Below are 26,154 nucleotides of genomic sequence, written 5' to 3' on the forward strand. Positions count from 1 at the left end.
GCCAGCCTCGCGCGGGGAGGGAGGCGCACGCCAGGGAGCGCGGCGCATGGCCGGGGGCAGGGACCGGGACCCCCCCCGCCCCCCGGCCCCCCGCTCTCCCGCCTGCGCCTCTCCGCCAGCCCGGCCGCCTGTGAAGGTGACAGTCACCTTCGAGGCGCTCCCGCCGCTGCGGGGGGAGGCGGGCGACATAAATCCTGCGGCTGCGGCGCGGCGCTCGCGGCGGCGGGGGAGGCTCCCGCGGCCCGTAAATCACCCCCCGCGCCCCCCCCCCCGGGCCCGGCCCCCGCCCGCCTCCATCCCCGTGCTTGACGGCGCTGACACCGCCAGGATTTAGGGGGCCGGCTGGGGCCGCCTCATTGAAATGCCCGTGCGCGCGTCCCGCCGCCTCCCCTGGGGACTCAGGCCACCCATAAATCCCCGAGATGCCCACCTGCTTATCCATCTGCATACATTTGCCCCTCGAATCGCCTGCGTTGGAACTCGCGGAATCGTGGGGCTTGCCGGGACCGGGAGTTCCTGTCGCCCCGACTCTTGCTGGAGAAGGGGAAACTGAGGCAGGGGAGAGACAGGGACCGACCGGCCTCCGACTCGGTAGGAGGCGGGGGCTGAGTGCGGGTCAGTGAGCAGAGGCAAGCTTCGGGCTCTGGCCGGGCTGGGGGGCCAGGAGCTGCAGGGGTGAGGACCTTGGAAGACGGTGCGGAGGGTCCAGCCCAGCCGCCGAGGCCAGGGGATGCCTCTCAGGAACATCCTGAGACCATCCTGCCCCACCCTGGGGCATCCCATCCCCTGGGATGGGAGCAGCAAAGGGAGCAAAGGCTGGCCCTTGAGGGAAGGACCATCCGGTGTGGTGTGGGCTCACCAGGAGGCCCCTCTACAGAAGACCGGGTGGTTGGGGGAGCAGGTGCTGCCCATGGTGGTGGCCCTTCCAGGATAGACTGAGGGCAGGGACAAGGAGTGTGCACACCAGACAGCACCTTGGACCCCCCCCCCCCCCCCCCCCCCCGCCCCCGGCCTGGCTCTTTCTTCCTCAAGGTGGTGCTAGCTATGACCAGGCCCCTGTGTGAACATGAATCATCTGTTGGGAAGGAACAAGGCCTGGCGGAAGCCTCTGGAACAGCCAAATCCTTTGAGTCTGCTCCCCTGCCCCACAGCCCCATCATCAACGCACCCCTGCGGCACCTGAGCATCACTCCTTGGTTCAGAGATGGCTTCTCTGGGCAACCTTTGGCAGGCGTCTCTGAGGGTGAGTGCCCACTGAGCCCCTCCCTCATGCTCTTTTTCACTCAGGGTAAGACCCTAGAGCTAAGGCTCAGATCTTTGTAGGCTCTCGGGGTGAGGTAGGGCCATGGTGGGCCCAGCAAGCCTGGCCCTCCTTGACCCTAGGCCCCATTCTGTCTTCCAAGGAGAAGCCCCATGGTGGGGGGACACCGTGACCCCAGCTGGGTCCAAGGCTAGCTGAAGACCAAGTCAGGGAGGTGCTCTGCCCAGGTAGGATGCCTCTGGTTCTGCACGTCTGCCCTGTCTCTTATCCCGCCCTTCTGTCCCTCACCTCTGTGGTGTGTGCTGCACAGGTTTCTGATTGACTCAAAAAATGCCTTCTCATCACGGGCTTCTGTTGCAACAGTGTGGAGAACAGCAGGCTTTGGGGGAAACCTGCTGCTCTTTCTGAAATCCAGAGTTCTGGATTGGGCTTTCCCATCTCATTGCCATAGCCAGGCCTGGGGGCTCCCTTCTTCCCTCTCCCAGGGTAGGACCTGGAGGCCCAGGTGTGGAGCCCTCCTCTCAAAGTCTCCTTTCACTGGCTCAGTCTCCATCTCCACTATCTCCCACCCCCCTCCCCAGTGCCACCACCAGAAAGCTGGTGAACAAATCCCAAACAGCACAGAGAGGGTTAGGGACTCTGTGGGGCTGAGCCCTGATACCAGTGTCTCTGCCTTGAGCCTTCTCTGATCTCTCCAGGGCTCTGTACTGAGCAGCCCAGATGAGGCCAGCTGCCCCGAGATGGGGCTGCATGTTCCTAACACCCCAGCTCAGGGAGCGGGTGGTGGTGGGGATGGGCCAGGAGTGGAGATTGAGACCAGGATGGTCAGAGGGGGGAGAGGGAAGAAACGTGGATGTCCCTGAGCACAGGAATAACTTTAGGGAGGAACAGGAGAAGAGCGGGAGCCCATCCCACATCAAGCCCTGGCTGGGCACAGGGGAGCCACTGCCAGGGGTGGGGGTGGGGGTAGCAGTTGGCAGCTGCCCCTGAGGGCATAATCCCGGTTCCTTTCTGCTCCCTCTCACCCAGCCCCAGCCCCTGACTTGCCTCTCCACAGCTATCTTGGGGCTGTTCTGTTTTCTTTTCTCTCTTGAACTACCAGTGGCCTCCCTGGGCTTGGGGAGATGCCTCTCTTCTCCAGCCCCCTGCCTTCAGAGCAAAAGACCCTCCTGAAGTGGATGGAGGGGCTGCCAGGAACCCAGGCCACTGAGAGAGCAAGCATCTTGGGGTGGGCGTGGAAGAGAGCAATGAAATTGAGACATAACTCTGTCTCTGCAGCCTTTTAATAAGAAAGAGTAACAGTGAAGGATGGGACGTGGCCCTCTACTAGCTCTGGGATGGTGGGAATCACAGAGGTAGCCAAATGGCTCAGAAGGCCGCCGCAGAGCCACCCCGGCTAACATTTGCTGAGATTCTTAGAAAGCGCTGCACAGACTTAGTGGCGGCACAGCAGCAGGCCTGGGCAGAAGAGCCCCCCATCTGGAAGCCTTTAAGGTCTCCCTCCCCCTCTTCTCCAAATAGCTTGTTCCCAGAAAACAGGAGGAGAAGTTACCCAACAACAAGCTGGGGCTTCCTGTGGGGCTGGCGGCCCCCTCCCCTGCCTCTCCTAGCACATCAGGCCCTCACCTGCTCCCCAGGCTCTGCTGAGCCAGGCTAGTTCCATACTGTGGAGGTGGTTTCTGGCCTCTTGAACAAGATATGGGTGCACAGCTCACCTCCCCCAGGAAGCCCTCCAGAGCCACCTCTCTTCATTCCAGGAACACTTCCACCTCACTTGTGAACACACATACCTAGTCTTTGTGTGATCTCTCAATTCCATTCCAGGTCTGTTGGTCTCTTTGCAGTTGTTCTTTCTTTTCACCTGGTGTGGGTTGGAAGAGTAGGGCTTGGTGAGCTCTCCTTTTATTTTACATAATGGAAGATTGAGGCCCAGAGAAGCCAAGTGACTTGCATTTATACAGACAGATCCGGAAGCAGACTCTAGCTTCCCTCCTTTCCAATCCAGGGACCTGTTGCCCTCCCACCATGTCCACACAGTTGTGCCTCTCTCCCCCCCAACTGACAGCACAGGCCAGAGAGAGTTCCCAGGTTCTGGTTTGCCGGCTTGATGTAGGCTTTGGCACAGACAATATGTTGCTGAGGTGCAGAGGCTAGCAGAAACTGAAAGGCAGGAATGTTGGGGAGATGTGCAGGACTGGCTGCTGGTCCAGGGGAGGTATAGTCTTCAGAGGAAGGAATTGGGGTCTCTGAGTGGCCTCTGACCACTCCTCAGCAGGCCCTGGCTGCCTACCTTGTGCACTGACTGGTTGATCTAGCTCCTGACCTGCTCACTTGGCATCTGAGGGCTTCTGATCTGGGGCAACTAGGAATGACAAATCTCCAACAGCAAAGGTTGTTTAATTTTTAGACAACCAGAGTTCAGTTTAAGATGACATCCTAGTTCCTGTAAGATCTTACCATAAAGTCAGTGGCCTCTGGATCTCAGTTTCCTCATCTTTAAAATGGAGATAAGGGCACATAGGCTTCCTGAGGAAGCTGGAATTGGGCTTTGAAGGATAGGAAGGAGGAGCAAGGAGAACCTTCTAGAGCAAAGCATGGGCAGAGATTCAGGGAGCTGACAGGGCAGTGAGTGCTCTTGAGTACAGAGGAGGCCAGGCTCCGCCATTCTTGGCAGCTGTATGACCCAAGATGAGTTCCTTAACTTAGGATGATAATAGCATCTATAGGTAAGGCCATGTTTGTAAAGTGTGGTAATATTTGTAAAGTCCTTAACAGTCATGCTTGCCACATTGTAAGTGCCCCAGGAGAGGCTCATGTATTTATTCATAAATTTAACAATATGGTTTTCTTTGTACTATCTATTTTAATTCCTATAAGTGACACAAAATGGCATTTACTCAAGCTTGTGACTCCTGGATACTGGGCCTGAGGGCCAGGGCCTTTCAGGGAGAGAGCTCCTGGGTCGTGTTTACTCCCACCCTCCTCACTCAGGATGCTGCTGGTGTCTGGAAGGTCCTCTTGGACTCCCTGGATTCTTCCTAGTGTTGTGGGGGAGTACCTCTGGGCTCTGGGGAGGAGAGGAGCAGGGGTGAGGTGGGGGTGGGGGCTTTCTAGGGGTGGGGGCTAGTCTCCAGACTCCAGAGCTTTCTAGTTCCACTGTGTCCACGACCCTGGGATGGTGAACAGGGGTCTGAATAGGAGGCCAGTCTCTCAGGCCACACTAGCCTGCACCAGGGACCAGAGACCCGAGACCCCACGGTCCCTGACACTTGGGGCAGGTTGAAAAGTGGTGGGTTTGTGGGGAGGGGGCACGTGTGATGGAGGATTGCAGCTCCAAGTGAGAAATAAGCAGGAGCAGATGGAACCCAGAATTCCTGTTTTCATGCAAATGTCTGGGACAATAAAAGGGGGGGCGGCTGGGCTGGGGGATAGGGTTGGGGGTAGGGGTAGAGGAGAACTAGACACAAACAGGGTGGGGGGTGGTATAAAAGGAAGATGCCATGTCAACAGAATTAACTCTTATTCCAAGAGTTGCCATTGAATTATTTGGGGGAATGAAGGAGGCTTTCTGGGTCCCCTGCTCGAGGCTCTTGGCCAGCAAGCGAGGGCCCAGGCTGGTCTGAGACAAACAGGAGCAGTCCGGGCCTGTGCCTGCTGCGGACCACACAGTAAGTACCCCTCCTTGGATTTCTTGGTCTGTGATGCCCGAGATCAAAGCAGGGCCAGCCCTCCTGGCTGCTGGGCTCCCGGCAGCTCCTGCCTGCGCTCAGGGTCCAGGCTGTGCTGGCGGTGCTGGCTGGACAGGTCAGGCCAGCCTGGCATCCACGGGAGGCCCCCTGCCCCATGTGGCAGGGATGTGCTCCTTTTCCCACTCAGGGGCTGCCAAGATCTGCAACCCTGGGTGTGGCTCACATCTGCTGTTTGTGTGTGCCTCTGCTTATCAGGCTGGCTCAGTGATGACGCCCAAGGGTGGACACAGAGGTCACTAACACCAGGCCATGGGGAGCTGGGTGCTGGGGCCCACATGGCTCAGATAGATGGCAAGAGCCAAGGCTCGGAGCCTGCAGCCAGCCTATGGGGAGGACAGAAGGTCCGTCTTGCTGGAACAAGCTGTAACATTGGCCACATTGGCAGACTGGTCTTTCACGGGCTCTCAGCTGGGAGGGATTCAGAGCTGGTTAGGGGAGAGTCCTCGCACAGACCTTCCTCAGAGGGACCCCTTTCTGGGACGCCTTCCGTTCTTTTGCTCTTGTTCCCACCACGCGTGAGTTCCCTCAGGGAACTAGCCCCAGGGGTCATTCACTGCTGAGAGGAGGGCCACCTGGGATTGTGCTCCGAGGGTGCAGGGATGCAGGCGAGCCCCTGGCGATGGGCTACATAGATGTAGAAGGGTCCCATACTATCCAGGGATGCTCTTCTGGGCACCTTTGCTGTGATTCTCCTGGGAGGGCTTCGGGTTCAGGGAGCCTCAGCTCAGGGCAAATCACTTCTTGCCTGGCTTCTTCCACCCAGGTGTCTGTTAGCCAGAGCTGCCTCAGTTTCCCTTTGGCAGAAGTATGCAAGGGGATGCCAGGCGCAGGGCAGGCCAAGAGTAGGACGTGGGCAATGTGGAGGCTCTGAAAGAAAGGCAGGGCAGACAGAAGCTTCTGCAAGCACAGACCCGCAGGTCGGGGAGGGGGGGTGGGGGGCGGAGGGGGGGGAGTGTCCTTGGGTTAGAGTGACAGTAGTGCTCCTGCCTGCGTGCCTACAGGGGGGCCCTGGCTCTCCCTGGTGCCCGCCCATGTGGAGAGGATTAGGGCCCGGAAAGACATGTTTTCCCCCCTTCTTTCTTGGAAGGAGGATCAAGGGGACCTGGTGACAGCCCAGAGATTCTAAGCGTGTGGACAGCCCCGCTTCCCTTCCCGTCCATGTCCCAGGCAGCCTGGGAGATGCACGCCAGCTGCTGGCAGCCCAGACCTCAAGTTCCCAGACAGCCCAGGAAAGGAGCCACTGGCAGGATCTGCCTTTCCATTCCTGGAGCCCTGAGAGGGGACCAGGGGGAGGTTCTTAGAAATAAGGCAGCAGGTATTATGCAAAATGGTTATTGGGTTTAATGGACCTAAGAATAGTTGGCCAGGAGCTGCAAAGTTGTAGGGACCCCTCCCCATCCTGACTTCCCCGTGAAGCCAGGGGCCAGTGCTGGTTCCGGGGAAGGAGTTCCGGGACCTGCTGGCCCTGGAAGGTGGGGCTGGGATTGGGGATGAGACAGAGGGTGGCCCTGGGATCCGGCTTTTGTCTGTGTGTGGTGGATATGTGTTTGTGCTGGGGGAGGGCGTAATTCCTAAACCTGGATCCATGCGCGCGCGCGCACACACACGGTGTCCAGTATACTGCTGGCATATAGTAGGTACTCAATAAGTATTTGATAAATTGATGGATGACTTAGTGAGTGAACATCTGTGATAACTCTAGCCCAGGGGGCTCTTCTTCCTCTGTACTCAGAGCCTTATTTTTTGAGGCTCTTCCATTCTTTATTCCTGCCTGGTGATATATACTAATTATCGGGGGTGCTTACTCCCCTCTTTAATTCTTAGCATGGAAGAAAATTGTGGTTCCTGGGATAAGAGGCCTGATCTCACTCCCACAAATTTCCTGTATCCTGGTCTTGGGATTCAGTCAGTCCCTGCCAGTGGTTTACTGGGACATGTGTGAGACCTTGCAGAGTTCAGGGTTGGACGGAGAGTGGCAGTTACTGTTCCAGTCTGAGCTGTGCCCTGTGAGCCATCAGGTGGGTGGGAAGCATGCTTCAGTTGGCTAGGCTGGGTCCAGGGCTCGGGGAGCAAGTGGAATTAGGGCCGAGGCAGGGATTGCTACCCTGGAAATATGTGTGAGGCCAGGCACCCCACACCTCCTAAGACCCCACTCTCCCCTGCTTCATGCGATGTGTATGCACATGTGCTCAACGAAGTCAAGAGTGGCATTTAAAATATTTAACTCTGGTCTGCATAGGGATGGGGCAGTCAGAGCGGACTCCAGGCAGAAGCAGCTGTGTTGCCCTTGTGCTTCTCCCCTCCTCTCCCCTGCCTGGACCTCTACCCCTCTTTCTCCCTCTTTCTTCTTCTTTTTCTTGGGCACTGCAGATTGAATGGTACCAGTGCCTTATTGAAATGGCCCTCCTACTGCCATGCCTAACGCTAAGGGGCTAGAAATTTCCAGGCTGGTCCAGGTCCCGACTGAGGGACTGCTATATCTCCCCACCCCCTCTGAGGCCTCAGCAACCTCCCCATAGGTTGACGTGCAGGACCTGGGCACGTGAGGGTGGAGGGGATGGCATCCTAGTCATGGGCTAGCTGTGGGGTCTGGAGGACTCTGAACTTGGTGTTCATGCTTTGATTTCAACAGGAACCTTCTCTGGAAGTGACTCAGTATGACCAGAGCTACTCTGTCACATGCCCAACGGGATGACCAAGGATCCCTATTCCTGAGCCATGTGCCCTAGGGTTGCTGAGTAGCAGAATGGGCAGGGAAGTGGCTGGGACCCGATCTGTGACAGGGCCTGGCACCTTTGGCTGAACTTCACTCTGTGTGTCTGGGTGTGCACACATGTGCGTGTGTTCCTATATGGACACGAGTCAGCCCAAATGGGCAAGAGTATGTCTATGTGTGCACGTGTACCCAGGAGCGAGTGTGGGGGTAATGTGCTGCACGTGGGCTTGTGCACGTACGTGTACGCGTGTGGGGATTATGTGCCTGTGTGTGCACGCTCATGAACGGAAGGCTTGGCTGGGAAACCCAAGTCTCCCCCTCCCAGGCCTCAACCCCTGATTCCCTGGGGCCCTGATAGAGGAGAACAGAGAGTCCCCAAACCCTGCGATCTGGGGCGGTGGCTTCTGTTGGATTCCCTCCCCCCCTTTCTTGACACAAATAGCCTGTGGAACAAAGGGAGCTGGGGATTTGGATTATTTATACAGTCAACATTAAGCAACTTGTGGTCTATTTAAATTCTTCTTTATTAGGCCGGGAAATTCCACGGCAAACACTCAGGCTGTAAAGGAACCCTCCAACACGGCAGCTCCCAGCTCCAGCCATTGCGTTGGGTTCCTCCTCTCCTCTCCTGCTCCCACACCTCTGACCCCTGGTTCTTCAGCTTCTGGAGGTCGTGCCCCAGCCCCCTTCCCCACCACATGGCCCCTGGGTCCCCCTCATTTCCTCCCATCCCTTCTACTTCCACTTCTCAAACTCCACTGAAGACCCCCTGGCTCACTCCTCCCAAGCTTTCTTTAACTTGTACAAGACTGACACCGCAGAGTCAATTCCATAGGTAACAGGAAAACAGGGCTTGTGGAGGGTTGGGGAGGGGCAAGTTGTGGCCAGTCTGGTGATTCCATCAGGGTGTTCTGGAGGCTCAGAAGACTTCTGCCTCCCCAGGGTGCCTCTTTAGACAGTCTGAGTAGCTAAAGAAAGGGTCTTAACCACAAGAGGAGCTGCCAGCAAAATCAAGCCAGTGACAGCCTGAGACAGGCAGCAGAGGATTTGTCTAGGCCAGAGTGAGGGAGCTGTGAGGTGTGAGGGTCTGCAAGGCCTGGCTTCTTGCCTGACGCAGAGGGCTCTCCATCTTCCCAGGCATGGCCTGCCATCTGTGTGTGGCAGAGGGCTCACCCGGAGCGGATATAGCTGAGGGCAGAAGGAAAGTTTGGGGAAAGGATGGGGGTGGGGTGGGGGTGTGAGATCCAGTAGAGCACCTGAGGTCCTAGAGAATCCCAGTGGGCAGCCCGTGTGTCCTGTTCCTGGGCAGTGCCCCTCCCTAGCCCTCTGCTCTCAGAGACTGTCCTGTCCCTGCCGTGACCTCCACATCTCCTCTTCCCTTGTTTCTCTCCAATGAGACTGTGAGCCCCCTGAGGGCAGAGAGTGCAAACATTACCTCATAACCCCATGCCTGGGACACAGGTAACAGCAGGAGCTTGGTAAGAGCAGCTCAAGGAAATGGCACTCTCAGGGGTTCTGGCCCAGCCCAGTCCTTCACCTCTCTGCCCATAACCTCACCCCAGGAACCCCCCCTTTTCATGCCTTTCCCAGGGGACAGAACCTGTGCCCAGTTTGAGAAGGAGCCCACTGAGGGCCAAAAGGCTCGTCTCAGAACTTCTCCTGAGGCTACGCTGTGCTGGGAGAAGGGACTCGGGCCCCAGGGGCTTGGGAAGAGCTGTCACCTGGGAAGAGGACTCCAGAGGTAAAGGTGACCACCCCAGGCTTCAGCCTCTGGAGACTAGGCCAAGGTTTCAGCTATTGTTTTAGGGGATGTGAGGGCTATGAGTGAGCCGTGCGTCCACCTCCAGGCAGACAGGGCTGGGGAGAAGCTGCCCTCTCAGACTGCAGTCTCCAAAGTCTCCAAACGGCAGCCAGCCGGAGAGGGTGGGGAGACGGACCTAGAGTTTGCTGCCAATTATCACCTCGCTGTCCGCCCTGCCCTCTGGGCCTGTCCCTGCTGCCACCTCTGGGCCTGTGTTTCTGATTAGTGGCCCCAGCTGTGCAGCATTAGTTGCATTTTTCCAGGATGAATCTTGGTTGGGACTTCCTGCCACGGGTCTGAACCAGCTGCCTGCCTTTGCTGCCTGCTTCTCATCCCAGTCCCCTGGGCTGCCCCAAATGCCCGCACTTCTAGGGGGCTCTTCCTCAAACTCTCAGGGGTTTGTCCCCTGGGCCTGGAGGAGACATCTCTCACCCTGCCTGGGGCAGCTCAGGGCACAGCCATGGCTCCACAAGCAGAATCCATTCAGCTTTTCTGATGGGTGGCTTCAGAGTGATTGCAGGGGTCTCAGACCTGAGCACCCGTGCAGATGCTACTGGGCAAGGGGATAGCAGGTCGAGGCTAGGGAAGTGTTTGGGCAGTTCTGAGGAAATTGTTCAGGGAAGTCTCCAAAGGCAGCATTACCATCTGGCTTTCTGGGGTTTGTCCTTTGTCTAGTCATAGTCCTGATTTTAATGGAGACGCAGTCTCCAAGTGAAAACCCGAACGGTATCGGTTCTTCTTTCTCTGGTTTCCCCATGCACTTTAGGCGAGCCGCTCAGGGAAGACACCACCTGAGAGGTGGTGAGCTCCCTGTCCTGCAGGTGTGTAAGTGTGAGCTGGAGAATAAAATCTTTTCGATTTCTTGTAATCCTCACTATATTCCTGGAGGAGGACAGGGGCAGGGGGCATCCTTTTCAGTGGAGGAAGCTAAGGCCTGGGAGTGAGTATGTGAGTGACTGAGTGAGTGAGTGAGTGAGTGAGTGCTAGATTGTGGGCTAGAACCCACATGTGAGGCCTGCTTAGTTCAGTGTGAGTTTGATCAATGTGCTTCCTCTCTGAACCCAACCAGACTTTGAGAGCCAGCCCAGAGCCTAGCCTTTTCCTTCTCACCCACTTTGCAGCTTCCTGGTCCATACTCCAAACAATCTGACAGCCCTATTCCAGGCAAACTTAATTCTTACTGTCCCTCCTTGCCCCAACAGCCTGACCTCAGCCGTAGTCTTTGGGCTCTACTAGGCTTTGTGTTCTAGGACAGGTCTCTGGTAAGCAAAGCCTCAAGAGGATTCCTGAGGCTGTCATCAGCTTGAATAGGAAGTTGATGGAGGGCAGCCTGCTTCTGGGTTCCCCATGCCCAGGACAGGCTTGGCACACGGTTAACCCAGGCTGAAAAGTGGTTCAAGAAGCTGGAAGGAGGGATCCCTGGGTGGCGCAGCGGTTTGGTGCCTGCCTTTGGCCCAGGGCGCGATCCTGGAGATCCGGGATCGAATCCCACGTCAGGCTCCCGGTGCATGGAGCCTGCTTCTCCCTCTGCCTGTGTCTCTGCCTCTCTCTCTCTCTCACTGTGTGCCTATCATGAATAAATAAAAATTAAAAAAAAAAAAAGAAAAAAAAGAAAAAAAAAAAAAGAAGCTGGAAGGCATCAAGCTGAGAGTAGCATGGAGAAGTGACCATGGTTGGCATTGGGGACCCCAGGGAGTTGGGGAGACCTGCTGGTTCTGGGAAGGAAGCAGAGGCTGGAGGCAAGTGGCATGCGCTCTCCTTAGGGAGAGGAGGCTTGTGTCCTGGAAGCATCTGGCTCTTGGAAATGCTGACCAGAGAAGAGCTGGTAGCAGCGCTGGGTGCCAGACATTCTGGGTGGGATAACGTTCTGTTGTGGCCTCAGGGTCAGGGCTGTCCAGAGAGGACCAGATGCTGCTGAGAGCTGGGGGCTGCCTTGGGCTGTCTTTCACCGGGGCTACTGCAGGGGTGCAGGGCTCACAGCCGTGGCCCACTCCAGGAGCCCCAGCCAGCAGGTCTCTCTAATGGTCCCAGAGCATCTCCTGGCCCAGTGTGGTAGGTGGGGTCCAGCAGGGGCCAGAGACTCTGCCCTGGGGAAGCCTTCCTCCCAAAGGGGGACATGCTGCCCTTGCCCTTAGGCCCTTATTCAGCTAATGACAAGTTGACACATCATAACCTGCAGGTCTCCTTTGCCCTGGAACTAATGGTTTTATTCCTTCAATTCTTTAGTTATTTTAGGCAAAATATGATCTGTCTCTTTAATTATCTGCAAGGAATTGCCAACAACTACATTTGGCCAGATTGAGACTATGAATGAAACTTGTGTTTGTCTCTCAGGATCTTGGTTGGTTTTAGCCTTCGCCATCCTCTGGATGGTTGGTGACAGAGTGCTGTGTGTACAGATCAGCTAATGGGAACACAGTGTTGGTCTGCCCGGGCCATGTCAACAAGATCTTGGAGCCGGGTGGACCTGTGTCAAACTTTTGCATGAGAAAGAAATTCCCCTGTTGGAAGACAACTCCTTCAGCCTCCATCACATACCTGTGCAGGCAGGTTGCTCACCATCTGCTGGTTGGTTTTAGGTTCTGTCATATGTTCTAGGGCTGAGTGCCAGGCCAGGGGATCACTGAAGGCTCTCTTCCGGAAGCAGCTCCCACGGGGTCTCCTGGAGCCCCCTGGTGGTCACTTTGAGGGCGTGCTGCTCTCCCCAGGGTTCTCTGGCAGCCCTCAAGTGGACAAAGGGAGCTTCTTCCCTTTGCAGGGGCTTCCTTGTGCTCACCATCTGGCTGACAGAGGCCCCTGAGTTAGGTTTCTTGCAGCCCACCGGGCATAAGATCAGCACAAGGCACAAGGTCTAGGACAAGGCCCATCCTCTCTCCCTGCTGTGACCCGCTTTGGGCACCTTTTTGTGAACATCCTCACCCCACCCTGTGGTGAAAGGCTGCCACCTTTTAACAGAGGGCTAGGAAGGAGAAGGAACTGCAGACAGGAAAAGCCAAGAAGCAAGGCCATGTCATCCTTACCTGCCATCAGGCCAGGGCCCCTGGCACCATCTAACCAGACAGCTCAGTCTAGGAACCAGCCTGCTCTGGGCTGAAATGTCCTGGTCATTGTTGGTCCAAAGAAGAGGAAGTCTTTATCGCACCTGAGAGACCAGGAGAAGGGGTATAAGTCCCATAGTGTCCTGGCTTGGAACTTGGCTGCCTGCCTGCAGCGCAGTGATGGATGGGGTCTCTGAAGGAGGATCCTTCATCTTCGCCCCCACCAGCCACACCACTGTAGCCGCATCCATCTTCTCTCCAACTTAAGCCTTTCAAAGCCATGCCTTGGTAGGAGAGCAGGAGGATCCTCTACCATCTAGTAAAGGCTAGACTGAGACTTTAAATCAGAATCACTTCAGAGCTGGGGAGAATGGAAGGGAAGCAAGGGGCCAGTGGGGCTCCAGCCAGCCATTGGGCCAATCCCTTGTGACTAGGGCCGTCTAGCCCAGCATCTGGAGCTGTCCTAGCACCCTCGCGCCCAGGAGCACAGGCATGCCTCAAGACTGCCCAACGCTCTGTGCCACCATAGACTACAGGCAGTGAAGGCTTGTCTCCTGGCGCTTGCAGGGACTAACTCCATGTTCCCTCAGTTTGGGCTTTTCTTCATGTAATAGCACCACAGTAGGGAGTCTGTAGACCTGTCAGGTTGCTTTAGACAGCCTCCCCCGGCCAGAGCTGAAACCCAGGCCTGGAAGGCTTTTGTGCAGCCCATGGGGTTTCCTCTCCAGCCCTCGGGCAAAAAACCATTCCAACAAAAACCTCCATAGCTTCCCAAGAACTTGCCATAATTTATAGCCACCAGGCAGCTCAAATCTATGCAGAGAAAAGTAACATTCTTCCTCGAGAGGAAACGCAGCCAGCTAAGTTGGAGGTGGTGGTGGGGGGGGGGGGGGCAGATTCTGAGAAAAGATACACCCATTTACAAAATCCACAGCAGCGTAGAGACCTCAGAAAAGCCAGAAGTGAGCCCATGTCATCCTCCCAGGCCTTGGGGCTAAGGGTGACGTTATCTCCAAGGACTGGGAGTGAGGTGGGGGCTTAGGACAAAGAGGGCTCCTAGCTTTTAGGTACTCAAAAGGTGGTTTTCCCCAGAACAAAGGGACACTTTTTCCTCAAAGGCAAATTCAAGCCGCTTCCTTTAGAGAAGCCCAGAAAGATTTGCAAGTTTTTAATGAGTCTCTCCAGCATTTATGCCATTATCCAGCTTAACTTTTACAGTAAGCGGGGGAGATGAAGGGTTAGCACCCCCATGTTATGAAGGAAGAAACTAAGGTTCTGGGAGCCTAAGTTCCTTCTCCTGGGGTGAGGTGACACGGGAGGCCCGAGGCAGAGCTAGGTGCAGAGCTGGGTCCAGAGCCTGGTGCAACCCTGGGGGCCCACACAGGGGGTGTGTGTGGGGGGGAGGGGGGGAGAGGGGAGCCCGAACCTGAGGAAGGCTGGCCAGGAGAGGGGACCTGAAGGGGCTGCATGGGGGGTGGGGCGGTGCGTGCCAGACTGTGCCTTCCCCCTCCCTCTCTTCCTCCTTCCACAGAGCTGACCTTTAAATTATGGCATCAGCTGCAGCGCCAGACACGCTGCGATTTCCCTGTACTCCATCTGCCTAGCCTTCTCCTGGCGCAGTTTCTCCTCTTGCTGCTCTCCCCTCCCTCCTTCCACTCCCTCCTTCTCTCTCCCCCCAACCCACAGCTGCCGCCTCAGGTGTCCCCATTCGCAGGCCAGGCGGCCCTGCTGCAGGTGGGCCTCGCCAGCATTGCCAGGCCCCCTCCGCCCCCTCCCCCGCGGCGCTGGGACTCCGCCGACCCAAAAATCCCCTCTGCCTTCCCTCCTGGGGCTCGGCAGCCTTTCCCACCAGCCCCTCGGTGCTGGTGCTGGCGGCGCAGGGGGGCTCTTTCTGCTCCCTCCGCAGCTACCCCCAGCCGCCCCCCTCCCGGAAGCCTCGGGCTGGGATGTGCCCTCCGTTTAATGTTCATTTACATTTGGCCCCGGGCCTGGGCCTACACAGTATTTTTGGCCTACCACTGTAGGATATAGCAGACATTAAGTCTTATCAGTTTAATTTTCTTCCAGATAATAGGACAGCCTTTGATTTTTTTTTTTCAAACTATGGAAAAAGTGTCAAAGAAAAGTGGAACATTAATCAAGGGACTTTGATGAAAGGAAAGAAAGTGTTTTCCTAAGAGCCCAACATGTGGTGCAGCTGCTGGTGGATATTTAAATGACGTTTTTCATATGTTGCTGTAAAAAAAAAATCTCTTTGAGTCGATTCTGGAAATATATTCCAATTTGCTACAATGCCAGGGGTTTTAAAATTATTTAGAAATAAAATGTGTTTATGATTTCTGCTCTACTTTGTATATTTGTCTGCTGCAGGCCCCTTTCCTTTGAGGAGTGCCTCTCCTGTCTCTCCCAGAAGCTGCCGGGCTCTTTAGGACAGAAACACTCCGGTTGGGGGCCCTCAAAGATGGGAACCAGGTTTTCTTCCTCTGTGGCCTTTGGCCCAGTTCATCACTCTGTCCCAGAGGTTTAACTACAACAGGAGGGATTTAGGCGAGGAAGAAAAAGAAGGTGGTGGGGGATATCATTATGACTAGGCATATCTGGGGAGACCTTTATAAAAGCATGATTTCTCCTGCCAATGAGAAAGAAATTAACTCATTCAACTCCTAGGGTCCCTTACAAGCCTGAACATCTGAGTGAAGGAAATCCAGAAGCTGTGTGTTCTCTCCCGAAGGGAGCCCCAGTGCCACTTGGGCTGGGGGATACCTGAGTGTTAGTCTCATTTTTGGAGCCCACTGGGCTGGAAAGCCCCCTCCCACCCTGCTGGAATCCCTTCCTCAGAAGATCCTTCAGAGCTTTCCTAACACCCGCCCTCTGGAAGACCAGCTTCTTCACCCTGCCGGCCTCAGAAATTTGCCAATCCTAAACTCCGGGGAGGGAGAGTGCTTTCTGAGATGCCCCTTTCAAGCATGTATGCTGAGGCCTCAGCCATGGGCTCTCTGACCACGAGGGCAAGGCTGGGCAACAACAGTGAGAGATTAGTTTCCAGATAGGGAGAGGGCCCACCGACCCTCCCCAGGGCCAGAGAAGCAAATAGCCTGCAGGCTCATGGTCCTTCCCGGTGGCCAGGCTGCCCCTGGGGGAGATGGCCCTGGGTCCTGTCCTCACTGACCAGTGGGGGGCACACTCTCCCTAGTTTTCCTCTCTCCACTGGAGTTTGGACTTGAGAGAATGTGAGCTTCCTGGTGGGTATATGGGAGAAATGGGTGGAGGCCTGCTCCTTCCCAATCTGCCAGGGCCATCTCTAGCCTCCCAACCACTCCCTTCTCCTGCACTGGCCTTTGGCTTCCCCCAGGTCCTCATAGGTAAAATCATTTATGGGTACGTGTGGTTTGGGTGAGGGGAGACACCTGCTCCTGCACAGGACTGAGATGAGCATGGCTGAATTTCTCTGGCTGTGAGGTCAAGTCCAAACTGCAGCCTCCCCTCCTTTCAGAACTGCCTCCCCCCTCCCTCTTAATCTTTTGCCCCCCCCCCACTTCTTACCTCTCCCTACTTGGTTCCACACTGTGCCATGAGTGTCCATCCCAGTTCTACCTCTGCTCTGGGCCCCAGGGAAAAGCCTTCTTGTAGGCCCAGCCAAGTCTGCAGCTTGTCCAAGGGTCCTCGTCGTCCTGCTCCAGAGACCATGCAGCCAGAAGCTGGGAAGGAGCAAGCCCAGGTGTTGCCCAGGCAGTTACCAGTCTATGTTGTTCTTGCTTTGCCTCCTTGCACGGTGAGCCCCTGGGCAGGGTGGTGGGGGCCCTTCCTTTGTTTCTCCATGACCCTGCTTGGTACAGGCTGAGGCTCAGGGCAGATGCTCCTGGGGGGTTTTGCAGCAGCCCCTTAGAGAAAGCCTGTAGTGCTCATGGAGTTGCTCTAATGGAGCTGTCTCAACAATCCCATTCTCTTGCCCGTCACTGATGCAAGAATGCTGACAGAAGACTGCGGGGACTCACAGGGAATGATTCCTCCCCTCCTTAGAGAAACAGGAAGACAGGTCCTTTGCCTTCCTCTGAGTGTATTCATACCTAGATAGGAGACCAAGAATTCCTGCAGCATCCAGTGGCAAAGCCGAGACACAGGAGGTCAAGTACATTGCAGAAACATGGAGCAAGAGCCCCGATGAACCTTCTTAGAATAAGAAATCATCAATTTCTCTCAGTGTTTCATCTGGTTGGAGATGGATGTTATGTTATTCACAGCTATAGAGCAGCCACCTGGCAGGGTGAGAATTGGGGTGGTGCCCAGAGAAACCCCATGGCTGCTGCTGAACTGGGACTGCCTGATACCAGAGCCTTTTCTTCTCTCCCTTTTTCCTTTCCAGATAGAAGTTTGAGTTTTGTCTCAGACCACCCGAGGCTCAATGGGGGATGGCCAGACCTGTCTCATTGGGCCATTCTGAGTACTATCTCAAATAATGCACATCCAAAAGGCTCATCAGATGGTCCTTCCCTTCCCCATCCCCCTGCTGTCTTGCTTGCAAAGACAGTCTTTGTATGTCTTCCCTGCTGCATGCTGAAGGAAAAGGGACCTGAGGCCTCAAGTAGAAGAATCCTTGAGCCTGCCTTCAACCCCAAGCCAATCAGATCCAAAGGGCTTTCAACCGGAAGGGGCAACCCGGAGCCCCACCATGATCAGAGCACCGTCTTTTATGATTTAATATCATTGGGATATGGACTATATCTCACCGTGGACCTGAGAAAACAAAACTTGCCCATCCAGAGGTGCTGCATGATGTTAGGGAAGCCCCAGAGGCCCGTGCTGTGCTAGGGATGGGTCTCAGCAGCCCAGGTCATACCCTAGTAGTAGTCCCTGAGGGTACTAGCAACGGAGGGCCTGGGCCTGGTAACAACACGTCAAGCAGGGTATGAGGGGCAGAGCCTTGCCTCACCTGTCCAGTGCTCTTGATCTTCAAGTGTGAAGTAAAACTCAGTGTTACCTGGATCTCCAAGGACTTGGCTAAACCTTGTGCCCTGAAAGCAAGAATCAACAAATGAAACATGGTGGCAAGGCTCCAAGTTTCACCATGAACTGGCAGGTAGAAACAAGCTTGAACTGCAGCCAGAAGGGTTTGGGTGAGTACAAGGTAGACGTCCTGAAAAAATGGATAGACCACTGTAGAAACGGGCAACCAGTAACATTTTCTCTGATTCTCTTTTAGGCATGAGTGTCTTTAACGGTAGGAGGGCTATTCAGGAGACAGGTTTGGAATTGATGCTTTCCTAGCCCAGATGCTAGAGTTAAGTGACCTCCAGCCCCTCCTGCCCCTCTCCAACCCTGGAGAGGGGTGCATGCCCTCAGTCTCAGTTCTGAAACACCAAGGATGAAGGGTGTATGGCCTGTCTCTTGTTTCCTGAGACTTTCAGGAAACCCAAATGCAAAGCAATTAGAGTGGGGTGCTTTATATTTCTCCAAATGAAAATATTTTCCAATACTTTCCTTTTTGGGGTTACTTGCTAGCATTTTGCTATCTCCCAGTCATGTTGGAAGTTTGGTCATCAAATTTCATCAACACACACAGAAGGACAAAGGGAGCTACAATTCTGTGTATGTGCCTCAATCTCTGGCAAGGAAGGTGGAGGGGAAGACAGTGGTGAGCTCTCTACTCAGAGCTGGACTCTGGGAGTAGGAGAGCACAGCTCAGGGAAGAACTCTTGTAGACGTCTAGACATTCAGGTGGAAGAGGAGCAGACAGTGCTCACCTCAGCCCCATGGCCAGGGCTGTGTTCTCATGGCCCACCTAAATCATCTCCAGCTGAATTTTATGGGAAGCAACGTGTTTCCTGCCCTTGGGAAACCCTGGCCTGATGAGGGAGTCATCAAAGAACTTCCAGGTGATCCTTGGACTCAGGAAATTTCATGTGCACTGGCTCAGATATAAAGCGGAGATATGAGTGTAAGATAATAGTTCTAATACTTGCACAACTAGGAATCTTTGGTGTCTGGGATTCAGTGTCTGAGCATTGTGGCAGAGCAAAGAAAAAAAAAAAAAGAAGTCCTTTACCCAGAGAGCTGGAGCAACAGGGAATTCCTGGACCTGCATCTTTAAGCCCTGGCATCCTAGAAATGAGTTACTGAGGTTTTATTGATGGGCTGGGGTGGGCAGGAATGTCCCATCACCTCTGCTCTCAGTAACACCACAAATAAATCTCTGTCTATTCTAGAGCCTTCTTTTGCTAAAAGGCATAGCCCTCTGATGTCCTTGTCTTCCTTCTAAGACATCCCTGGCAGTAAACTCCTTTAAGGTGACATCTTTGTTTGGATTCCCTAGAAAATAGAGGCTGAGGCAAGCCTTAAGATGCGAATGCTTTATTTCAGAGATTCAAATCCAGGGCAGCAAGGATAAAGCAAAGTAAAAGGCAAGCAGTAAACAAGAAATGATGTAAAATGATACGTTATTGCACTGGCCATTGCTTCTTAACAAGTTGCAAAAAGACACAGCTTATCAAGATGTAGATGCTTCCCATTAGCCAGGCAAGACATCTCTGGACAGGCTATACAGAAAAAGCGTACCTTAGAACAGTGCGTCAGAAGGGGAAGGGGGAGATAATTTTATCTGAGGTTCTCTTCCATATTCTCTCTTTCAAAATCCATCTCATGGGGAGATGACTAACCTGAACTTCCTGACTGTATCACTTGGCTCCTTCAGCAGCTACTTACAAAGTCAGATCCTGCATTGTGCATATTGATGCTTCTTCCAAGTCTGAAAGTACAGTAGGTGCAAATCAGCTGGTCAACCTCAGATGGCAGGCCCAAGCAGGCATGTAAAGAGTCAGCTGACTGTGGTGGCAGCTGAGGAGGAGTGAGTGGCTGAGGGTCTGAGAGCATTTGAGATGATTCACAATGTATGTCCAGTGGAAATGGAGAGGGTCCTTAGAAGAGGAGGATGGGAAGGGGTCCTGCAGAGAGTCAGGGGCCTCAGAGATCAGGGAAAGTCAGAGAAGAAGGAAATCTGGGATAGAAAAGACAAAGATGGCATACTGAAGATTTCATGGAATCTGAAATAGGCCAAGTAGAAGGACTCAGTGACTCTGGGTATGAAGTTACTCCAATTCTGGAAGCCACTCCAAGGGCATTCCTCTGGATTTAAAAGCACATTAAATTAGACTTCTCTTGGCCGGTGTTTGCTGTCAGTTTTAAAGAAAAGTCTCTTTTTTTATTCTCACCCATGTGGCAAATAGTAAAAAGGCCATGAATTCTTCTCCTCCCCAAATCCATGCCCTTGCAATATGACATTGTAGATCTTCCCATCAAGAGGTAAAGTCTGTTTCTCCAACTCTTGGGTCTGTGCTGACTCAGTGACTTACTTTAGACCTCAAGACATTAGCAAACTTGATACAAGTAGAGGCTTGGCAAGCACCATTGTGTGTGGGGGCTTGGCATCTTGCTAAGCTTAGGGCCCTGCGACCACCGTATGAATGAGCCTGAGTTAGCTGGCTGGAGGATGAGGGGCCATAAGAAGAACTGAGGTGCCTCATCAGATATGAATGGGTCCATCCCTGTTCATCTAGTTGCTATCTGACCTATCAGCTGACTATAGACCCACAAGGAAGCCTAGTGAAGATCAGCTGAGGCTGCCTACAGTAAAATAATTTCCCACCTGATCCAAGAATCATGTGCTAAATAATCAAGTGGTTATTGTTTCAAGCCACTAATTTGGGAGGTTGATCATCATGCAGTGAAAGCCAACTAATTCAACCTCAACAACTCATTCTGTGTGAACTCATAGATAATGTTCAGTCAAGATTTTCCAAACGGAGCTGAAGTTTGTAGAATCTACTAGAGAAAATCACCTGAATGACACTGGGTGGTGGTAGTGGATGTTGATGCTAGTAATGGTATTGATGGTTGTGAGAATGTCGGTGATAGCAGTAGTAGAGGCGTTGCTGGCAGTGTGTAAAGATATTTGTGATGGTGAACGTGTAATGGTTGTGGTGTGGATGATAAAATTAGCAGTGAGGGCAGTGATATAGAAGTTGATGATGTTTGTGAAAGTGATTATGGTGGCAGTGGTTGTGATAGATATTAATAGTCACAGTAATGACAACTGGGGATGATTGTGGTGGTGGTCGTCGTGACTGTTGGTGATGGTGATGATAATCATGGTGAAAACAATGGAGAAAGTGACAAAGGTGGGGATGATGATGGCAGTTGATATTTACTGGATGGTGGCAATGGTGATAATTGTCGTGACTGTAGTAATGGTGATAATTGTCATGACTGTAGTAATGGTGATGATGATTGTGGTGCTGAAGATGATAATTTTAATGGCAATAAACTAAAGATTTGTCTAGATTTTTATGGTTTGCAAGACCCATGGCCTGGATTTCTCCTGCCCATTTTAATTCAACACCAAAACCTAGCTCCCAAATGAAGAGGGATTTTCTGAGAAAATAATCCTACAAGCTGAGAAGATTAGAACTCCTGGCTTCAGTTCCTTTTTTGACAGGAACTGATGAACTAGAGCCTAGATTGAAGTGGGAAAAGAGTGAGACACCTCAGCTATCAGCACTGGCTGCCTCTTTGAAGGCAGAATGAGAGAAAAGCCATGCAGGACACACAAAAGGCTGGTGAGCTGGTGAGGGAAGGAAAGACAGGTTTCAAATCACCACAAGCCAGAAGCCACATATCTGGGTCTCCTGGAGCTCCAAGAGCATGCTCTTTTGTCCTGGAAAGAGCCCAACAGCTTTAGAGAGAGGCATGGACAATGAGAATATGGCCAGAAAGGGTCACTGTGGCTGTTTTTGAGGAAGGCCTCAAGGGACCAAAGGCTCAGTCTTGATGGCTTGGAATGCTTATCATCTGCCACCTGAGTTGGGAGGAGCCCACTGTGACTTTACTCTGCCCCAGCCACACTGGAGTATGAGCTGTGGAGTACACTGTGAGGCCAGAGGATGGAGAGAGAGTGAAAGAAGATGCTGAGGACAGACTGCTGGCTTGGTGGGCAGTGTGATCCACAGGGCCATGCAGAGGTCAAATGTGGGGAGGACAGGGTGGGCCAGATCTGTCCCAGCTGCAGTGCAGCTGGTCCCTGACCGGTCATCCAGACCTTAGTGAGGACTGGGAATGCTGTGGTGGTTTTATCACTGAACACGGGCCCTCCTGCTGGCCTGTTGAATGCAGCCAGAGCTTCTCTGCTGGTTCCCAGAATCCTGCTCTGCGAATGCACACCCATGTTTCCCTCTAGCCAAATGTGACCTCCCACCCATCTACCTGCTGTCACTAAATACAGGCATAGATGGGAGCCCAGTGGAGTATGCTGAGCTAGGGATACCCTGTCCATATGGCAGGGCCCCCTCCTCGAATGTGATCCTGAACAGGCTCAAGACAGGGGTCAGTGAAGTGGGAAGAGAGTAGGGAAGGGTAAATAATTGATTTGGAAGTCCCAGAGCTCGTGGAAGACCCAGAGATGTCTGCAAAACTAGATTAGGATATAAAACTCTGAGAGATGTTTCAAAGGCCATGTAGAGGGAAGAAAGACACAACTTCTTGAGCCCCAGCTGGGTCTGTAGAGCTTTGGAACATGGGTGTCTTTAGCTAGCTTGAAAAGTAGCTCATTTCTGTATCTGGGTCTTAATGAAGGCATATCCTATTAAAAGGTGCTTGCTCAGGATGCCTGGGTGGCTCAGTTGGCTAAGGGTCTGCCTTTGGCTCAAGTCATGATCCCAGGGACCTGGTATTGAGCCCTACTTGGCGGGGAGCCTACTTCTCCCTCTCCCTCTGCTCTGCCTCCCTAATCCCCTGCTCGTGCTCTCTCTTACTCACTCTCTCTCAAGTAAATATATCTTAAAAAAAAAAAAAAGATGCTTGCCCAAGGGGTGAGTGGGAACTGAAATGTAGACAGGCCAGATTCTACTCATCAAGGCCCGTGCCCTATTGGACTGCACTCTCTCAGAAGAGGGAACATCTTTTCCTAATCCCACAGAGGCATCGTGCAGGCTAGCAGGAGCTCTGGTTTAAATGTGCTTAGAGTATCAACTCCAGCTGAGGTTGGTTCCATCCCTGTTGCTCCAATAGGATGCACGGCCTTCAGCCAGTTAGTTAGTAGAAGGAATGGGACAGTGTCCTTTGAGCTCTTTCCTACAAAGGCCTAGAGTGAGCTGAATAAGCCTAGTATCTGCAGCCAGCACAGACAGGGGCCTGCTTTCTTTTTTTTTTTTTTTTTTTTTTATTTATTTTTTTATGATAGTCACAGAGAGAGAGAGAGAGGCAGAGACACAGGCAGAGGGAGAAGCAGGCTCCATGCACCGGGAGCCTGACGTGGGATTCGATCCCGGGTCTCCAGGATCGCGCCCTGGGCCAAAGGCAGGCGCTAAACCACTGCGCCACCCAGGGATCCCAGGGGCCTGCTTTCAAGGTACTTAATATAGTCAAGGGAAAGAGACCATGATTACATAAATGATTATTAGGAGGTTCAGGGTAATGAGAAGAGCATATAATAGGGAATTTACTTTACCTGAAGGCTGGGTGAGATATCCCTTTCTTAGGAAGAGACAGTTCTGTTGAAATGTGAATAATGTGTAAAAGTTGGCAAAAAGAGGAGTGTGGGAATGGGGGGGTGGGGACAAGTGTGGTGGGCAGGGGAAGAGCATGTGTAGAGGTGTGAGGAGGATACATGGAAGTTGGCATGTGGCAGGGACCGTGCGGCTGTTGTGAGAGGACACCCACTCTCTGAGATCAGAGGGTAGTCAGGCACCAGTGTGCAGAAATATGTATATTAAGAAGCCTGTTGATGTGACCTGTGTTCTGAAAAATCTCCCCAGCTGCTAAGTGAAAGTGGCCTGGGGGCAGGGAGGTGGATAGGCTGGTTGGTGGTGGCTTTGTTAGTAAGGCTGCAACAGTGGAGAGGCAGGTGCCCACTGGAATTCTTATTCAAAGCGGTTCTGGATCTAGTCTCCAGTCTTCCATGCCCCATACCTGGAAGGGACCAGCTTCATCCTTGCTCAGACTTCATCTTAGGCTGGGATCCCTGAATCTACTTTATAACCATATTTTTAAAATAGATAAAGAAGACAGAAACAGGAAGAGCCAGCCTGGCACTTTGTACATTGCAGGGTCTTGCTCAGTATTTGGCAAATGAAGGAACAGTAGAGAAACACAACGCAATGTCAGTGAAAAATAGCAGTGCAGATGCTCCATCTTTGTGCAGTTTAGTGAAGTTCTGTACAGGATGGGGTCGGGGGTGGGTAGAGATATAAAATCAATATGGAGAAGGGAAAGAAGAGCCTAGACTTCGCAGAGAAGCTTGCATTAAAAAAAATAATTATTGGGGAACCTGGGTGGCTCAGTCAGTTAAGTGGTCATGAGATTTTGGCTTAGGTCATGAGATTGAGCCCTGCATCAGCCTCCATGCTCAGCGTGGAGCCTGCTTGGGATTCTCTTCCCCCCACCCTTGCTAGCTTTCTCTCTCTTTTTCTCTCACTCTCTTTCTCAAAAAAAATATTATTGAAGCAAATCCATAATAGGTACATTTTGGAGCAGTTGGCGGAAAGGAGTGGGAAAAAGCAGGGGCAAAGAAGTGAGGTGGGTGGGACTCTGGCCACTTCTGGGATGACCCTCCCCAGTGTTCCTGCCACAAAAGCCTCAGATTCCCCCACTTTGCCCTCCATGCTCCCTGGGGAACTCCAGGGCTTTCTCTCTTGAGTCCATAGTCTTCACATGCAGGGGAGGTGGGGAGGGGAGGGCACCCAGGACATCCTGGGACTCCTCTTTCTACCCATTGAGGCCACTCTTTGGACATGTCCCACCAGAAACCCAGATTCATCCAGACAGACAGGCCATGACTTAGTACGTGGAGTTTCAGGAGCCATATGGGCCCCAGAGATGAGATAAGTATAAAATAAATGCCATCCACACTTAGAGTGCCGGTGGGGACCCAGGTGAGAGGGTCTGGAGAGAGACCCATAGACTTTTTTGTTTTCCTCAGGTGTGGGCAAAGTTCACTTGAATTGCAAGCCTTCATTTACAGCATATTCTACAATGAATGGACAGGAGAGCTGTGACTTTTGAACGTATGAATATATGAAAGTCCCTTGAGATTCAGGTAATCAAGGAAAGCACTCCTCATTTTACTGACGACTGTTGTACATTTGAAAAGATGACTATGCATTCTCAGAATTTCAAAGTAGTAGGGTGGACCTTGCAGCCCAGAGAAGAAAACCTTTTTTCATATTATTAGGCCAATCCATATCAGCAATTCTACTTGATGAAGAGAGATGGATGCCCTCCTTGAATCAGGCTAGGGCAGACCACTAATTGAAAGATGCCCCGGGTGCAGGTGGGAAACCAGCAGAAAGGGAGCACCAGACCAGACACTGGATCCCAGGCTCCAGGCCCTGCCAGGGAGGAAGAGGGTGAGGAGGCCTTACAGGAGGTTGAGGGAGCGGTTGTGGATGTCTGGGCCAAGATTCCTGCAGGCATCTTAGATCCAGAAAGCTTGAGAGGTGACCGGAGGGCAGAGTGGGGTGGGTGGAGAAGGAGCCAGGCTGTTCCTGGGATCCAGGCCACCTTGGGGCCTCCCTGTCACTCCCTCTGGAATGCAGTAGAAGAATATAAGGTCCTTCCTTTTCCTGGGGTCTGGAGTCTGGAGATAGGAGATAGGAGTCTCCTTGTGCTCTGGGCACTGCCAGCAGAAAGTGGCCTTGGGTCTGACCCCTGGGGAAGGGGGTGCTCAAAACAGGGAGAAAGAGGCAGGGCCATGGAGCTGGAGAAGCATGTGTGAGGGAGGCTAGGGTAACTTAATTCCTCTACAATAATCATTAGGTTTTAAGAGCTGGGTCCAGCTGAGACTCCTCACCCCTGAGGGCCTCCAGCACAGGGCTAAGCTCTGAGCATCCACACTCCAGTGTGGGAGGATGGAGCCACCTGATTGGAGCCTGGTGAATTCCATATGGCTTTGGAGCCTGTGGCCTGAGGGATGGCGGGGGTGGGGGGGGGGGTGGGGGGAGCATCTCCAGGGCTGTGGTGACACTGGGCACACAGGAGGAGAGGAAGGGCTGAGGAGCCAACCAGCCAATGGAGACCTGCAGGACTTGGGCCAGCTGAGGAAGGTGATGGTCTGAGTCATTTTAGAGAGGAGGCAAACTCCAGCGAGGGACAAGGGAGGTGAGCCTGCAGGTGTCCTTTGCACAGTGCCTCTCCTTGTGTGTTCTCCATCAAGTCATTGTCTCTACCTTCTCACTGATCCTTCTATAGTGGGTTCTGGGCCCTGTACAAATATTGAGTGTCCCCCTTGTGCCAGCACTGCTTGAGGGACTTAGGACACATCAGTGAATAAAAGACACCAAGATCCCCCCTACATGGGGTTCACATTCTGGTGGGAGCCCCGGCAGTCTGGAGGAGCAGTAGGTGGGAGGTGTTGGGAGTTTGGGAGCAGAGTTGGGGCTCTGGCCTCCAGAAGGAGACATAAAAGCAAAACCCAGGCCTGGACTTCAAAATAGTGCTAAGAGGATTTCAAGGTAGAGATTCAGACTTGTGGGATGGGTTTGGGTAGATCCTGAGTCTCACTCAGGTACAAGGGATTAGACTGTAGGTGGGGGGTGGGTTTGGGG

The 26,154-nt window shown here is 53.3% G+C and overlaps 1 long non-coding RNA gene across 5 annotated transcripts in view; it reads right to left on the reverse strand.

The window, feature by feature from the left end:
* Positions 1 to 353: 353 nt before the first annotated feature.
* The window catches only part of LOC140601168 (uncharacterized), a 29,168-nt gene continuing 3,367 nt past the window's right edge, over positions 354 to 26,154 (reverse strand). The window contains exons 3-8 of one of the 5 annotated variants that reach the window (XR_012004215.1): positions 17,496 to 17,577; positions 16,109 to 16,632; positions 12,548 to 12,669; positions 12,066 to 12,310; positions 3,052 to 3,122; positions 354 to 534 (exon numbers count right to left, since the gene is read on the reverse strand). This is a non-coding gene — a long non-coding RNA (uncharacterized lncRNA). Of the gene's footprint in view, positions 535 to 2,526; positions 3,123 to 4,389; positions 5,878 to 11,164; positions 12,311 to 12,547; positions 12,670 to 16,108; positions 16,633 to 17,495; positions 17,578 to 26,154 lie in introns of those variants that run through there. The other 4 variants (XR_012004216.1, XR_012004217.1, XR_012004214.1 and 1 more) reach the window with 4 other exon arrangements.

Source organism: Canis lupus, chromosome 12 (assembly GCF_048164855.1).
Source record: "Canis lupus baileyi chromosome 12, mCanLup2.hap1, whole genome shotgun sequence".
Lineage (NCBI taxonomy): Eukaryota > Metazoa > Chordata > Mammalia > Carnivora > Canidae > Canis > Canis lupus.